Raw genomic sequence first — 18,194 nt, 5'->3', positions numbered from 1 at the left:
TTTTGGTTTAATGTAAAAAACATTAGCTTTGATCTCAGCACTGTTTGCAAGCTCCAAAGTATGATTCTGCAAATTAATCTAAGGTTTGCATTTATTTGCATGCTATTTGCATTATATTCGTGCAGTTAATGGCTACCGTGCCTCGTGTGACACCCACATTTTTCTCTCTCAACGTTTCCAAGTTCCTAGTTGATGTCGGTCCAACCTAAAAAAAAAAAAACTAGCTGCTAACCTGTAGATTAAATTGAGAACGAAAAGGAGCCGGGAATTTCCCCTCAAAGTCGTCCATTCCAAGTCTAGCTCCGCAGAATAGAAGGAACAAAGTGACAGAAACTTGCTCAAATTTGCACAGTGACTCCATTAGCAAATCCTGGTCTTCCCATTCAGTGTTCTCTGACTTACAAGTCAGAATGAAACTGGACAGTCCCCAAAGAGAATGCATGCAGTTATGAAAATTACAGGTACAATATATATGAAGACTTTTGGAAAATAAATCAGCATTTAAGTTACTACTAAAAAGTATTACTCTTCACAAGAAAATTATTACTCTTGGTATTTATTAACTCTTTTGTTCTATATATGGAAAAAGGAAAAGGCAATCAACCCTAGATTGTCTGCGATAAGGGACCATCCAAATAATTGGATAATTCCCTCTAGATTTATATTTAGCTATGAATTCTATTTTTTATCTTGCTACAAATTTATCTTTCTATTTCTGTTTTTGCCCAGTTTAATATTAAAATAAAGGTATTCCCTGAAGCCATACTAACTAATCAGAGAAAATGAGGTAATCTGGGAGCATGCTCCAAGGCAAGGAGAGGTCATTCTGGGATTAAATACTGAAAGCAGATAATACCCAAAGTGGAAATTCAAGAGTTGGTGGAATGGTAAAATCAGCCTACAAAAAAAATCAGCCTACATACACAGAACAAACTGAGGCAATGGAATACCCTGAAAAAAAGGTTTTCTTTGCAGAGTATATTCTTGCAGATTTTAAGGATTTACATCAAGATCTGACCTTTGAAATCTTTTTTCTTGACTAGGAAATGCTGTACTACTTTTTCATGAAGAGGACAACTTTACCAAAGGCAGAGAGGAATGAACAAAAACTGATGAACTGATTAAAAACTCAAGAGTCTTAATAAACTTATCTCAGTTTAAAAAAAAAAAATCTTACAAATATAACATTCCTTGATTCCAATTAGTTCAAAGTCTTTGTATAGTAGTTTTGTTTTGTTTTTGATCCTTGTAGACAATCTACGAGAAGAAAACCATGGATTCGTATGATGCAAGGGGGTAAACTGAGGCCCAAAAAGGTGAGTCCTTTTGATTCCTAGCTCAGAACTCTATCAGATCTTATCGGACCACCCAGCCTCACATGTTCATTAATAAAATGAGGAGTGGTAGCAGCTAACATTCTTTGATTTCCTTTCTCCATGGCAGGTACATGTTAAGCACTTATCTCCTTTAATGCTTGTGATTACACTTCTGAGATAGGTATCTCTTCTTCATTGAGGCTTCAGAAAGAAGTAACATGCCCAAAGGTTACTCAGGCAGCCTGACTCCAGAGCTGGACCCCTAATCTCTATTCTCATAAGACTTATGAACACAGAAGGATTACTATTATATTTCACATAGTCTCCAAAGATGCAAATTTGGCTGAGATGTTAAAATGAACACTTGCCTAGTATTTTATAGCTACCACATACATTTTCACAATAGGCATGTAAGGCAAAAATGCAGACATCATTGTCCCTGGTTTGCTGAAGGCCCAGTCACAGAAGCTAGATGACTTGCCCAAGCTCATCCATTTAGAAATGGCAGTCCCAATACTTACTTCCTAGATCTTTTGACTCTAGATTCAAGTACTTTCCCCAATGACACTCAACTTCTAGACCTCTGGCCTGCCTGAGAGCCAATTGGTGGTCTAGCTGGTCTCTTGAAATCTGTTTTTGCCTGCCAACTTGATCCATTGTAGGCCCTCTCAACATGTAAATTCTCAAGCAGTCTTAGGAGATGATGAGTGACTTTTGTTGGCTGAGCTATACAGCATGTTTTAGAGGTAAAGGTCCTGAAATGAGGAATCCTGAAATGGTTTCGTCCAGTGGCTTCCTTTCTGTATGCCAGAATCACCTCTGTTCCATCAACCTGACAGAGTTATTCAAAGACAAAATCTCCTATTATTGGACAGATAGTCTTCCCTTGGAGAGAAGGGCAATGGGGGTAGTCTCAAGGACATAGGGTTTAAATTTTGTTCTGTAGCCAAGGTGGTACCAGGAATTGAGGGCATGGACAGTGGATATGGCACAGCTGAATAACTGGATCTTCTGAGTCCAGAGATTTATGGTTCTTCCTGATAAGTTGCTGGCAAAAAAACACCAAGGTTGACCTAGTTGGAGGAGTGAGAAGGCAGGCATGCAGGAGATCCCTGTCCACTCCTTACCTAGGTATCATGCCCAACCAGCTGTCTCTTATTCCCCTCTTTATCACTGATAGCCTCTTCTGGCTCAGGCCTGATGGGAGAATAAAGACCTCATCTGAAGATCAAACCCTGTCTGTTTCCTCCAATAAAAGGAAGCCATGGCAGTGCGGTGTGGAGAAGACAAGTTGTGATTCTGTAGCATCTTACTATGCTGATGGACAGTGACTGTAATGGGGTGTGTGGTGGGGACTTAATAACGGGGGCAGTATAGTAACCATGATGTTGCTCATGTAATTGTACATTAATGAAACCAAAATTTAAAAATTAAGAATAAAAAAAAAAAGGAAGCCATGGCTTTGGGGAGGTTGTGTGCTGCTAAGGGGGAACGCCTGGCCTTACAAAGCATCCTCTAACTTACAAGAAAACCTTTGTCACTGTCCCCGTCATCCTAATCAACACGATTGTCACTAATTAACTCATCACCAATTTACTGAAATGACCACTCTGTGCCAGACACAGAGCTAGGCACTAAGGAATGCAATGATGTTCAAACACATGCTCCCTACCCTGGAGTCACAGCCCAGCAGACCATGACGCCTACACGCTGAAGTGGCACTGGGCTAGATGCTATTCCAATTGAACTATTACCTGGTTCCTGCTTTTAGGACTTTGTGTCAGAGACAGGCACTCAAAACATCAAAAGTGGAGGATCATACATACCAAGTAGATCAATAAATTGTTATTCATTATAGGAGAATTATTGGCCTCCAAGGGTTCCCACAGCAAATGCTCAGTCCCTTGATCCTAGCCTGCGCTTGGGATGTCCAAGCTCTCACACATGTATGAGGACTCCAGGAGTTATTTTTCCTACAGGTGTGAGTTAGAGGTATAGCCACTCCTCAAGTAGTCCCTATAAGGTCTGGGGTCTTAAGAGCTGCAGGCTGTGGGGAATCACGGCACTTTGGAGGATCCGCAGGAGGTCTTAACTCTGCTGGCTACTGAATTAAGAGAAGGCTGGGGTCATCATAGCCAAGAGCTTTCCAGTTCTGAAGGTTGCGTCCAGCCCTACTTTCAGGGCACCTTGACCCTCACCCTGTGCACTTATGTCACAATAACCAACAAGAATGGGAATTCCAAATCACCATTTCACCCTCCAAATCAGGGACTCAGTAACAACGGTTCAGCAGAGAATAGAGAAGTCGTGATATTCTGTGGTACCTGGGGGAACTGTCTCCGAACTTCCTGGTAAATGTCTAAGTGCTCACACTTTTGGCCTTCAGGCTCCAAAATAATAAAATGGAAAATGAATGCAGACACATGGTGTCTCTTTCCGACCTACCTCCTTTCCTCAGCCTCTTGTCTGAAATGTCAGGCCCAGCTCCACCGGGAATGAGATCCTGAGGAAATGGGGTCAGAACTGAAGGAGCAGAGCAGCCTGAGAGGGATTGGGAAGGAGTGTTGAAGGAACGAATGAGGTTATGGGAACAGAGTAGGGAGGGGTCCCTAGCCCTCAACACCTCTCCCACTCTGGGGGCCTCCCTCTCCCCAGATCCCTTCCCTCTTACGCCCAAGGTAACCAGATGGCCTGGATTTTGACCTTCTGTGCTTCATCTGGCACATTTTGTCCCCAGCTGTGGCCCACCACTTTCTGCCCCTCCCACTTAGTTATCCCACTTGCTCATTCTCCTTCACACTGGATGGTGTTCACACCTTAACTCTTTCTTTTCCTCTAGGTGGGAATCAAATTCTCTTGCTGAACTGCAGCCTTTTTAAAATGAAGATTCCTCATCCCTAACATTGAAGGATATGATGAAGGGTATTTTTAAGTTTTAAAACAGGTAAAGAGTAAATGTGGGATCAGAGACATCAAAATTTTGGAATACTGGGACTAATGACACTCCAGGAAAAACAGAAAGTAGATTTCTTTTTTAAAGAGTTGGGAGAGACATTAAAGACTATATATGCTCCAACCCCTCATTTTACAGGTGGAGAAATGGATGCCCAGACAAGGAAAGGGACTTGCCAGAGGCCACTCAGCAAATCAGAGGCAGGGCAGGAGACCAGGGCTCCTGTATCCCATTCAGTATTGCCTCACAACATAAATAACTTCCAAAGGAATTTAAATGGAATGCTACTCAGCAATAAAAAGGAACAAAGTACTGATATATGCTACAACATGGATGGATCCTAAAAACATACAAGCGTAAGAAGCTGAATGCAAAAGACCACATATTGCATAATTCCATTTACATGAAGTGCAGAAAAAGGCAAATTTATAGAGACAGAAAGCATTATCAGTGGTTGCCTAGAGCTAGGAGTGGGAGCAAGGATTACCTACAAACAGACACAGTGGAACTTTTTGGGCTAATGGAAATGATCTAAAACTAGAATGCGGTGATGGTTGCACAACTCTATATATTTGCTAAAGATCACGGAATTATACATGTATATCAGTGAATTTTATGGTATGTAATGTATACCTCAGTCAAACAGTTTCCAGAAAAAGGATTTAGATATGTTCAAGGATAAGAAATCTGTGTTGTGTGACAGACCCTGCTAATCTTTTTTTTTTATATCATTAATGTACAATTACTTGAACAACATTATGGTTATTAGACTCCCCCCATTATCAGACCCTGCTAATCTTTTAAGGGAATGTCTTGGGAAGCAAATTCCTAAAAGATACTGTGAGAAACATAAGATTTGGCTCTTTGGCCTATGGAATACCCAGGCTGGCATTTTTCATTAGAAAAAAATTCTTCTTTCTAAAATATGTAAATTTCCTAAAGAAAACAGGTGTGCCTTGGTCACCATTTTAATTACTACACCTAGCACTGTGACCAGCATGCAAACGGTGCTTCACAAAAAATGAATTAAAATAAACTCTAGTTCTGCTGCATTGTGATTATGGGTATCTTGAGGAACTAGCTAGTTTCTAGAGTGGTGACTCACTGGGAACAGCTTGCATCCCCCATACCCAATTTTCCCAGGCCCCCTCAAAGATTAAAATCTTTGCAGAAGAGATGCTGGTTTCATACATTCCCAGGAGACTGCGTATAAGCCAATGGGATTATTTGCTTCAGCTCCCTTTAGACTTCTCTTCTCTGTTGCTCCCATTTACCTTCTTCAAGTCAGCCTGAAAAGTACAACTGCCCCTGGGGCAAATAAGATACACTATCCTAAATGCTGTCCATCTGATTCCACAGCAGTCCCTCCCCTTTCCCCTCACACCATGCACCAAGTCAGGCATCAAATATCATGAAATCCAATTCAAAGATTTATAAATATAACAGAAGGAATGAGTGATTTGAAACTTGGTCTCCTTTACACCCAGGGCACAGGCTCTAGTGTTTATTTTCAGAGCCAAAAACAATATCTCTAAAGGGCTTTCGTAACAGATGACTGCAAAATACCACCACAAGGTCTTCCTCAGCTTTATTTTCTGTGCCTTGGTATACAAGATTTCCCCCTCCTTTCAGCTCCATCTTCTTCTCCATCATCTGCTTCAGCTTCCAATTAGACTTCACTTCATGTAAACATTCCTCAACTGACCTTGTCAGATGCTAATGATTCCCTCAGGACTTAGTGTTCAGTTTATAGCCCATTATTTTGCACTAGTTTGTGGGTAGCTTTATCATTTCTCCTAAGTCATTTTATGTTTGTCCTTTCTCCCAAATTCTGAGCATAGGGACCCATTTGCTCTGGTATTTCTTGTCAGCAAGTACAAGCCACTGTATGTGGCAATGTTGAGTCAATGTTGGTTATTTAAGTGTTTGTTTCTCCAACTAATGTTTCTCATCACTTCTGAAAGTTGAGGCTAAAAGCCCTGCAGACTGAAAGGGAGACTCCAGGTTTGGAAGGCTTAATGCTATATCATTTAGAGGTTTCTCTGTAAAGAGTAAAAAAATTAAAGAATTAGGTACAAGGCCTTGGATAGATTCTGTGCAATGAGAGGCTCTGACTCTTACATTTCGTTATTTACACTGCGAATCTGACTGAAAGAATGAAACCCAGTTATATCACATCCAACTCTTCAGCCTTGACTGCATTAGGTGTCTATTCCTGGTTTTTCCTGTGGATATCCTGTATCCAACACATCTATTTTCACAAGATGGCTCTGGCTCAACAAAACAGCCTTGGCAGCCAAATCTCTCTACCTAAAAAAGCCCCAAAGGGCTGGACTGACAATCCTCCAACTTAGTAACTTGGTGGCACTTAGAATAGTGTTCTTTTCAGAGCAGGTGGCTTCTCTTGCAGCGTATGGTGGATGGTGAGGACCTTGTACCCAATTCTGAAAGCCCCCAGTAGCTCAAAGCCTGGAAGAGTTGTGTTGTTGTGCAGCGGAATAACTTGGAATGTTCCAGTACATTCCACCACTGGCCTTGCAACTCCTGCTTCCATTCAGCTAAGGCAAATGCCTAGTAGTCTACAAAGTAGACTGTATCCTGCTGGGGTAGGAAGCAACTGGGCCTTGCTTCTTCCATGCCACTCTGATACTATCACACAAGCTGGCACCTTCCCTGGAAGTGCCACCAGAAGCTCCGTCCAGTTCTCTGACCTCCTGGGTGTTTGCTCAGAATGTCAAGCCAGGGTTTAGATATCGACCCTGTCAATTTCTTGGCCCTGTACACCCAACTCTGAATTCTTCCCAAGAAAAATTAGAAATCCTAGGATCCCTGAACCAGTGGTGAGTCTGCAATCTTCAAAATGCCCAGAAAGCTTGTACCACCTGTGGAGAGAGTAATGTCAGGACCCCAGGGAGGAAGTGACATGATAAGGATGCTACAGGCCATGTGCCCCTACTACATGGCACAGAAGAGAATTTCCAATTACTGGGTGCTTAGTATAGGCTAAGCAATTTGCACACATAATCTCATTTAGTCCTTAGTCATAGTTCTTATACTCTATATAGTAGTTATCATTATTCCCATTTCACAGGTGAGAGAACTGAGGCTCAGAAAGGTTAGGAAATATGTTGAAGACTATATGGCAAGAGGTGACGGGCCCACCTGCTTTCAAAGGTTGTGTATCACCACTACTGGGGAGCCCAGTAGACTAGATCAGAGGGATGCTGACCCAGAGTCCACTCCTTTCCCAAAGGTTGAAGATCAGAATTAGGAATACAGGCCAGACCAGTCATGCCATAATCCACTCCCTTGCCTCCCTGTCATCTCCCCCAGCCCTAAGCTCACTAGACCCCTGATTTTGTTTAGATAGCAGGGAAGCAGTGCTCAGAAATTATGGAGGTGAGTCTGGCATGTTCTAGCTATTCCTGGTGTGGGAACTGAACGTTTTTTGGAACTTTCCCTTGACAAAAGCATGTCTCTCCTTCAGTGGACCAGCCTAGGACCAGATACATTCTCTTTCTCCAAGTTTCCAACTTGGGGGAGGAGAGAGAGATGGGGAAGCTGGGGGGTTTCCATTAAGGAGAAACCAGAGAAGATTAAAGGAGGTAAAAGGGTGGTGCTGCCTTCAAGCAAGACTGCCAGAGCCCTGGAGCCAGGATGCTTAAGAAACTTTTGTAGTGTGCCAGGTAAATGTGTAAAAACTCTTCATGGGCTCAAAAGAGAAGCTACAAGAGGCCCTGGGGAAGACTTGGCAGAAGAGGGTAGCAAGTAGTAAGTAAGAATCTATCTGGGACTGAAAGAGTTTTTAATTCTGAAACCACCACAATCAGAAAAGAAAGAGATTCACCACTTATCTCTGTCTCACCACCTCTGGGGTGGGGCAGCCAAATCAGGGGAGTTCTCGTGTATTGTCCTGTCCATTGCCAGAAAAAATTGGCTGTCCTGCCTGCCCAGCCTGCCAGAGCACTGCTGGAAAGTGACTGTCTGCTGCATTTGGTTGATAAATGATGGGCACCCCTGCCTGCTGCCCATTCTCTCTTCTCCCTGTTTAGTTTGCAGCCTTTTGCCTGGCAGGGAGGCCCAGAGTAGGGGTTGGGGGAGAAGGGTCCTCCAGACAGTATTTAATACCCAGTGATTTATAGGCTGCTGTAAGGGGAGGGGAGAGCCAGAGAAGGGAAGCCCCTGGGACTAGTTTCCATTACGCATCAGTACACCATTGACAAGAGTGAAAGTATTTTCTTGATGCCTATGCCTGCAGGCCCAGCTTTGGGACAAAATGGGCCCAAGATTCTGGCACCATCTCCAATGAGACCAGTGGAACTCGCTGGAGTGAGACTAATGGACACACACCCAAATCCTCAATATTTTCTTTCTTTTTTCCATAGGGGGTGCACCTTTCCCAGAAGTTCTGCAATACCAGGTCGATGCGTGGAGTGGACACAGTAAGCTCCTATTCCATCTCCCTGCTCCAAAATCCATTTAATATATTGTGCTCAGATAGAGGATGTATCAGATATTAAACTGGTGAGAACAAATACTATACTTGATCTTAGCCAAAAGGCTGAGCAGCAATAAACCTTTTAAGGCCCACACTGCTAGGAGTGGGAAGAAACAAGTGAGGGAGAGTAGCTCAAATGCTGTTTTTGGAGGATTAATTTTTTTAATGTACAAGAATTCTTTTGAACCCTCCATGACTCCAAGAAGAACTATTTGAAATGTCCCTGCTTTAGGGGCCAGGGGGTTAAGTGCCAGGGATGGAAGCTAAATGCCAGGGCTGCTGGTTGCAGGGATTCTTGGGACTGGAGCTAATGGCCTTCCTGCTGTGGACTCAGGAATACCAGGACCAGACTCTGGTTGCCCTGAGAGATGCAGCCATTTTTACTTCTGACTGAAGGGCACCACCTTCTGGGATTTTCCCTTCTCTGGTAAAAACCTAAGTAGAATATATGCCCAGGGGACCATGAGAATATGTACCCAAGAGTCTTGAGGGCACTGAAGTGATAATATTGTGAGGTAGAGTGAGACCAATGCTTTATATAGTTCAGAATTTGGTCCCTGCTTGTCGAAAGAAGATGCATTTGTGAGAGCACATGGTGATTGCCCTTCATAAGGATCATCTCGAAAGGTCAAGGGATGAGCCCTGAATAGCCCTAATGTCCCTGAAACCGTCTATTGTATAGCTATTGTCTATACATGTAAAGAAGCCTTTCTTGACCCTATTCATACTTTTCTTTATTTGCCTCTGGGTTTCCCAAGTGAATAATTGCATACCACCTTATCCCCAAGTCTACCTCCCTTATGCTTCAACGATGAAATCATTCAACATAACATTTCTTGAGCTCCTGTTATATGCCAGGCATCATGCTAGGTGCTGGATACACAAATAACACACGATGTCTTCTTTGGGGAGCCCACAGTCTAGTTTTCGAAACATTTTTCTTTGTGCTGACCTTTTGGGATTTGGTAAAGAAATCTGCATCTATCCCCTTTATATTTTCATATGTGTGGATCATATCCTCAGCCTCCATCTTTTCGTAATCTTTAAAATTTTTCTTCATATGTAGCCTCCACTTTTCCCTTGGGTCAACTTAGGTGACTCTCCCTGGACTCTGATATATCTTCCTTGGGAGTTGAGTGACCAGAATTAGGTATTGTATTTCATGTTAGTGCTATGTGAATGTGTGCACAAGAGTAACACTGTTTTCTGGCTACCTTTATTCATTTGTCAGTCTTCTGAACAGCCAGTAGTTACTAAATGCCAACTAAGCACCACGCACTGTGCTAGGTATTAAGGCTGCAATGGTAAATAAAATGGATACCCCTCACAGTCTGGGGTATGTGTCGGTGGGATAGAAGGTAAAGAATTCAAGTAGTCACACAAATAAATCTATAATTACAAACTGAGACAAGTGCTATGAAGGAAAGTACAGGGTGCTATAAAATGTAGAAATGGGGGTCTGGATCTAATCTCAAAGCTTGAGGAAAGAGTTCCCTAAGGAAATGACCTTTGATCCAAGATCTGAAGGTGCAAGTAGGTGAAAAGATTATGGGGGAAGAACATTACAGGTAGAGCAGAGAGCATGTGCAAAGATCCTGAGACAGAAGGAAAAAACAGTGCATGCCAAAGGAAATGTGGGAAGGCCAATGATAGGCTGTAGCACAGAGAATGAGTTTGTGTGGGATGGGTTGGAGAGTTAGCTAGAGGACAGACCAGGTAGGACACTGCAGCCCAGGGAAGGATTTTGGTCTTTATATGACAGAAATACATGGAATGAAAGTCTTTACAGAAGAGCCAACAATGGCTTTTTTCATATTACTAATGCTGCTTATACTCGGCTTAAAGGAGAACAGTAATGATGGTCTGAAATGCTAGGAACTTTTCCAGTGTCCTGGCATGGTATGGCTATGTCTGTCTGGCACTGGGGAGGCCCCAAACTGATGAGACAGCCCCAGCTTGAAAGCCCTTATACAAGAAATGGCACCTGCCAGTGTGGACCGAGGGCTGGGGATGGAGGGTGGGTGGAGTGCTTTGCTTGAGGTATCAGCTCCACAATGACGCTTGGAACAGCCCCAAGGCCATGGTTCTTGTTCCTGATAACCCTATCATGTATACCTTGTTTAAATGGTCTGCTCATCCTGCCAGCCTCCTGCAGCAGCTGGGCTCCCCACCCAGTCTGGGGAAGGCCCCTGGATAAGAACCCTGACTCTGCCCAGAACCTGGGGTCTTGATCTGCTGAGTTCAGGCCTCAGTACTGTCTGCACCTGTAGTACTTACATATCCTTGATAGTTTTCCAGAGGTATTCATGGAAACCATGGGAGAAGGTCATGACAGCTGGACTTGGCCTTTCTGAAGTTCTCTCTTTCCTTCCAGTCCCATCTTTGGAGAATGTGGTTTGGTGTAGTGACATCTACTGGCAAGGTTAGGCAGTTAAGAAAATGACCAGATGCCCACTCATCCTCAAGTAATTTCCAGGCTAGTAAGAAAATAATTCTTCATTCCTGAGATTGGGATGGGGTCAGTAATCTCAATTGGTTGGAGCAAGACTAAGGAGTCCAAGGTTGTGGGTTTGGACCACGTATGTGCTGGTTTGCCTGAAACAGAGAAATGTTTTTTCTTGGTAGTAGTTTGTATCCCTCACTTTGGCCAGTTGATTCACATCTGAGCACAGTTAATCACAAAGGAGGTTGAGTAAACATGTGTGAATGACTCAGAGGGACCTATGTCTAGCCTCCATTCCTGGGAAGGCAGCTCCCAGCAAATAAAATAACCCACAGTTTACAAATAGCAGAATGCAGGGTCATTTTTCATCCTCGTGAAGTTGACTGACTTGGGAAAATTATTTTCTGGAACTCAGTTTCTCCTAGGTCACCAGGAAAATAGTGTCAGCGAACCATCTTCAAGGTTTCCACAGTGGACAAGAGTGACTACAGCTTTTAAAGTGGTTGCTCAACTCTTGTGGAGATAAGACATAACCTGCCTCCTCATTGCTTTCACCCATGTTATCTATACATTCTGTTCACAATCTCATTCTCATTCTCATTCTCAAGCATACCTGACACTAGAGGTGACTGGGAAGCCAGAGCCAAAGGGTGAGGAGAAAATACTAGAGGAATAATACTAGAAGCATATGTTCTGCATTCTTAATAAACTGACTCTAACTGAACATGGCTCAAACAAGCATCATTCAAACTTGAGAAAATCAAGACCCCAGGAGAGAAATGGTACTGAATAGGATTTCACAGAAGAGGAAACAGAACTAGTGAATAACACATAGAAAATTGTAGTATTTTCTCATAAGAAGGAAAACCAAAAGCACATCTGAGGTGTAGTTTTCATTTTTAGTAAAACTGCAAGGTTTTTATTAAGTAGCAACACTCAGTTCTGGGAATGATGTCTTAAGATTGTCACACAATGTATCACACAATGATGTGACACTTTAAATTTGGCTAAGTCTTTGGGAAAAGAAAGAAAGCAATATATAAGAGGTACAAATAAAAATGGAGAGAGCTGTAGATGCATGCAGACACTCCCCACAGTATTATCTGACATAAAAGACCCTCAGTAGCTCTCCTCCAGGTGGGGCCACAAGGGTGCCCGTGAGCTAGCCTCTGAGAGCCGGGCGCCGACCCGCACCAGAAAGAAGGATATATAATATAAAGGATAGAGGCCTCAGAATCTGCACCTCAACCATGAGATAATTACTGCTGTCAACAATTCAGGAGAAGAGATTCAGTGGTAACATCTACTTCCTTTCCTAATCATTTCTAAGAATATTACTTTTGTTTACTTACTACTTGAGGATATTTGGAAGAAAAGTACTATGTGCTTGTATAAGGTTACATGGGGTTATATACCTGAAGAATTCTGAAGATTCAATAATGAAACCAACACAAATAAGTAAAGAGGTAAGGCACAATTGGAAATGCTAATATCCAGATGCCCTTCTACTGAAAGAAACTGAAGGCTTTTAACTTGAATTATAGTACGCAGAACCTTGTTATGGACTAAAAATTTGTGTACACCTCCAAATTCTTATGTTCAAATCCTAATCCCTGATGTGGTATTTAGAGATGGAGCCTTTTGACTGTAATTAGGGTTGGATGAGGATATGAGAGTAGGACCTTCATGAGGACATTAATGCCCTTATAAGAAGAGACACCAGAGAACTTGCCCTCTCTCTCTCCCTGCTGTGTGAGAACATAGCAAGCAGGCAGCCTTCTACAAGCCAGGAAGAGAGCTTTCACCAGGAACTAAATGATCTTGGACTTACCAGCCTCTAGAACTGTGAGAAATAAATTTCTGTTGTTTAAACCAAAAAAAAAAAAAAGACACTCAGTAATCCCACACAGGGCAATGACAGCACATTATATCACAATATCACAGTGCAGTGTCACACATGATTACAATTATGAAGACTACAGAGATACATGGGAAATGTTGAGTATGTGTAAAAAATATGAAATTTCATGTAAAACAGCGGGTGCATCTACAAAAAGTGTGCACACATAATAAAACATACACATGTGCAAAAAATAAAAATAGCTCCGTGGCAGCAGTGAGATTAAGGATGTCTTTTAGTTTCTTAAAAATTTATTCAGTGTTATTATACTGGGTTAATTATTTTTGAAAAGGTGAAGAGGTTGGGGCAGGGGAAGGTTAAACTTCCCCAGCCTCCTCCTATGCACACTTGTCTTAAATAATCAGGTCTAGGATGGAGGCAACATGTCTGTTTATTCACAGCATGCACCCAGCCCAATGCCTAGCACTCATCAGATGCTTAATAAATATTTGTTGTATGAATAAATGAGAATGCTTGCAGTTTAAAAGTCTCAACCCTTGATAAATGGGTACATTCCATCCTGGGGAATAAACAGGAATTTGGTTTGGCCAGAATAAAAAAAATGAAGGCCCATCCATAATGGCAATTCCCTGGTCTTCCTGATAAGTGAATTTGGGCATAGAGGACCCAGGGAAAGACAGTCTGTTAAAGCAAACCTAATTACCTCCCAGGAACATATGTTGCCCTGAGGCCTCTGCTGCCATGACAACATCGTGTAACTATAACTACAGCTCTGGAGAGCTTTGGCCTGTCAAATATGGAATAGGATGTCTTCATCATACCAAGGCTTTGTGCTCAGACTGTCTTCCCCAGGGAGGCTTGGATCAAGGGAAGGGAGGTAGATAAGTGGAGGAAGGGGAGAAATGAAGGACAGGAATGGGAGAACTACTAAATCAGAATCAAGAATTATTCTTTTTTTTTTAAGCAATTTTCAAAATGCACTTATTTGACTGTTTAGTTTTTGTGGTTATTTATAACCCCAGCTGCAGAGGCGGGAGTTGTGCCTGAGCCTGTTGGGATCTGTCCAATACCTTCCCCCAGGGTGGGGTTGGGGATGGGTGGGATAAGGGCAATACAGGAATCAAATTAACAAGTGGCCAAGAAGGTAAGAGAAGTTCCAGACCATCTCCAGCAAGAGCAAGAAAAGAGGGACCATAACTGACTGTGCTGACTCTATTTTTAAGGCAGCTGTAAATGAAAATATTTTAATATGAATTACGGTCACATCAGCAACCTCTGAGATTCTCCCAAAGCGCCAGAGTCTAGGCCAATACTTTCACTCAGAAGTTATGAGATTGGCCTGACTGTACTAGTAGTGACCTTAAAAGGTCAAGGCATGCCTCCCCACCTTACAGGACAGTTATCTGCACATAGAGGAACCTGCTGTCCCTAACCCATCCTAGGCCCATAACTGGTCAAGAAGACATGCAGAGGATAGAGGATGGCTGGTTCTATGCAAGTCTTTCCTAACTGAGCCAACACCTGGCAATGACCACCCCACTTACCAAGTCCTGTTAGAGGCCAGGCAGCAAGAGAGAAGCTGGAGACAGTGTAGCCAGCCAGGCAAGGCTCCCAACCTCCAGGAGCTCCTGGGCCTTTGAAGCAAACAAATAACACTTTGTATTTGAAATACAGTACCTATGATTTTACTGGCAAGGGGAGCATCTTAAAGGAAATTGAAGGATCATTTATGGAGCTTACAAATCTAACAGAGGAGACAAGTTACAGATACACAAGAAAGAAAATGCGCAAGGACATTCACAAAAGATTGCCCCTACTACCCCACCCTGTTAGTTCCTCCTGGACTAAGGTTATTTCAGCCACATTCTAACTGGTCTCTCTGCCACTCTGATCATCCCTCCTGCCATGGCCTTCAGAGAGAAATCTCCAAAGTGCAAGTCTGATCATGAGACTCCTCTGCTTAACGTCTTTCAGGTATTCCCCATTTTCTCCAGTCCAGGCTCCTCAGCAGGATGTTCAAGGCTTTGCATGAACTGGTTCCCCAAACCACTCTTGCCTCTTCTTCCAGCAATCATCCCAACTCTACCCTGCCATCAGTCACCCCCATGCAAGTGCTCCACACTTCTGCACATGCTGCTGCCTTTGCATGAAAAGCCCCTATTCTCCTTGTCTACCTGCGAATTTATTTGTCCTATAAAATTCCACTCTTATTTCACTTCTATGAATCCTTTCCTGAACCCTCCATATGGAATACTCTGCTTCCTCCTCTGTACCACTTCTGAGCCCTGCTCATCATTCTTTTTTCCATTGATACTTTAGAGGGTTTGAGGAAAACGAGATTACTGGCTGGTACTTTGTCCATAGTGGTGTGACTCTATGCCTGGCGTATAATGCCTGAGTAAGCAGTCTGTGTTTCTTGAGCTGAGGTGAGGTGAGGCTGAACAGGCAAAAGCAAACAACCATTGGACCATGTAAAAATATATTCACTAACATTAGAATGTTATAGCCATGACTAGGGTGACTGGAATTATAAATATTAACAATAACAGCCATTTACTGAGCACTTACTGTCAAGAACTATGCTAAGTGCTTCATAACAATCATCTCCTTTAATCCTTATAACCACCCTATGAGGTAGCTGTTAGTGTCCCCACTTCACAGGTGAGAAAATCGAGGCACCAATTTAAAAACCCATCCAAGAGCAACACAGGTAGAACATGGCAGAGCTGAAATTCTAATGCAGATCTGATATTAAAGCCCTGTACTGAACACTAGTAGAGCGGATGAATAAAATAAATAGGAGTATGTTCCTGTATCTATTTGGGAAGGAGAAAGGGGAACAGAACAGAACATCTACCAAATTGTATAAGGAAAAGTATAAATATAGCAAAATAACGTATCGTTGAATGCTAGTACCTTAGAAAGAATAAATAAAAAAAGATGTTCTGGAGGCAGTACATTTTAAAGAAGGTTGAGAAATGCATGCAGGAAGGAAGAAAAGCCCATGTGAAAGCATAAAGACAGGAAGAACAGTGGAGCTATGTGAAGTCTGGCAGGTGAAGATGGGCAAGGACAAGGCTCTGAAACCAACATTAGTTCCTGTTTCAAGAGTTAATTGGGTCATGATGAAAATGACACTCAAAATAAAGATTATATTTGGTTCAAACAAGAAAGGAAGAAGAAAAAAGCGTTTAGGATTCCCTCTTCCTGATTCTAAATATATTAGCAGCTGTACTTTCATCTTAAGTACACATTTTCCTTATGATCATCTTTCTATCCCATAGGTGTTTTTTCCCCATCTTTTTGCCAAAGCGTACACTTTCAAAGGACGAGAATCATTTCTAAATGAAACTGTAAACTCTTTAGTGTTAGCTGCAGTGTTTGAGAATCCAGTATAAGGATTAACTAACGTTGAACACTTGTGTTGTTGGTATTTGTATTTGCTGGTATTTAGATCTTATTCTCTAAAACGCTAACTTCCAGGGAGGGATACTTCACCATCTTTGAGTGCTATACATTCAGAGACTGTTAAAGAGTATACATATTCTGATTGGTTAGCAAGAATTTACTGTGGGTAGAGCATGGCCTGGGCACTATTAAGGATGGTACAAAAAATTGAGATATACTCTTAACATAAGAGCTCCTTACCACCAGTCGGGGAGCCAGAACATCCAACAGTAACCTCAGGAACACACCAGTAAGTGCAAAATAACAGTAATGGTGTTAAATGCTTAAGTGCTGAAAGGATACAAAAGAAGAAACGTGAGCACTTTTCAAAGAAGTTCTTAATGCAGTTCAATCTAAGTAGGTCATTCAAGAGTATTTACACTAAAAGTAGGTTATTCAAGAGTATTTACACTAAACACTAAAAGCTAAATACTAAATACGAAAAGCTGCCTGTGTTAACACCAGCCCAGAATATTATCCCCAAGGAGGGTGCTGGTTAAAGGACTGGGAAAGTTAACTCTTCAGGTTCCAAGATGTTTACCTGCTGCTGCTCTGCTCTTTAGCTTTGCTCCGGGGCAATACCTCCATCTTAGTTGGCCTCAAGTGAAACAGGGGCCCAGGATCCTAACTTAATGACTGAGCTCGCCTGTATTCCCTTCCATCCAGTCGCTCTTGGCCAAGCTGTGGCCCTCTCAAGGCTTTTCCTCCAGCGAGGTTAAATCCTCAACACACGTTCTCCACTTTCAAGCTTTTCTTATGGCTCTTCTTGCAGCCTTATGTCCTCGACCAACTTCTCCTTCCTATGTTCTTTCAAAGCAGGCACTATTATTATTTAAATATCGATGCCTTTTTTTTTAGCTCCAACTCCACCAAAAATATTCCTTTCTCTTTTTCCCTCCGCCAACTCCTGGCTCACACATCTGTATTTCCAGAAGTCACTTGGGCTAAATGTGTTCAGTGCTTCCCTGATTCTGGTGCAGCACTCATCCCCACCCCTTGAGGCCACGCAGGGCTCTCATACCCGTACGGAATGGGGAAAGGAGGCCGGCGCTCACCACAAACTAAATTGAGAATTCTTCGGAGCTACAGCTTCTGGAGAATGGTTTTGCCTCCTTCCGCGACGTAAACGACTAACTTGCTTGCTGTGCTCTAAGGGCAAGGGCAATGTCTCCTCTACCAGACAAGAAACTTGCTGGTGCTGGACACCACCTTTTACGAGCCCCCATTCTCAGCACTTTGAGACGCAAGATGGCTCTCAAAATACGGTTTCTTGTGCAAAATATCCCTTCCCAACTATGAGCTTATATGATAAATGGAAACGTCCTTTGGCCAAGTAGGCAACAAAGGGGTTAAATCTCAGCCACTTGATGGATTCTGGGGGTTTCTTTCCTCGATTTAAGAAATTAAATCGACCGGGTAGGGAGGTTTTGCCCAAAATAAAGATGAGAACCGTTAACTTCAACTGTCAGGCTTCGTCCCAAGCGAGAATGGCTACTCCCTCCCAACAAAGGGTGCGAGTCCCCTAACTAAAAATGGCTGATCCCGGTTTCTACTATCTGTGCCACTTTCTGCCCAATCCCAAAATGGCGCTCACCGGCCTCACCAGTGGAGCGAACCTCCCAGCACCCTCTCTGGCCGGTAACGTCAAGTGACGCGAGCACCAGACGGAAGTGAAG

The 18,194-nt window shown here is 42.7% G+C and overlaps 1 long non-coding RNA gene and 1 other non-coding gene across 3 annotated transcripts; both read right to left on the bottom strand.

Annotated features, from left to right (window-relative positions):
* Nucleotides 1-10: 10 nt before the first annotated feature.
* LOC118909310 (uncharacterized) lies at nt 11-18,113 on the bottom strand. 2 transcript variants are annotated; one of them, XR_005023571.2, is made up of 4 exons: nt 17,574-18,113; nt 14,616-14,705; nt 11,045-11,178; nt 11-205 (listed from the first exon to the last, which is right to left on the bottom strand). It is a non-coding gene; the product is annotated as an uncharacterized LOC118909310 (long non-coding RNA). The 2 variants fall into 2 exon arrangements; XR_005023570.2 differs by lacking the exon at nt 11,045-11,178.
* On the bottom strand, nt 8,653-8,842 carry LOC118909449 (U2 spliceosomal RNA). Its single transcript, XR_005023653.2, has one exon. It is a non-coding gene; the product is annotated as a U2 spliceosomal RNA (small nuclear RNA).
* Nucleotides 18,114-18,194: the final 81 nt, after the last annotated feature.

Source organism: Manis pentadactyla, chromosome 4, assembly GCF_030020395.1.
Source record: "Manis pentadactyla isolate mManPen7 chromosome 4, mManPen7.hap1, whole genome shotgun sequence".
Classification (NCBI taxonomy): Eukaryota; Metazoa; Chordata; class Mammalia; order Pholidota; family Manidae; genus Manis; species Manis pentadactyla.
This window is presented reverse-complemented; position numbering and strand designations above follow the sequence as displayed.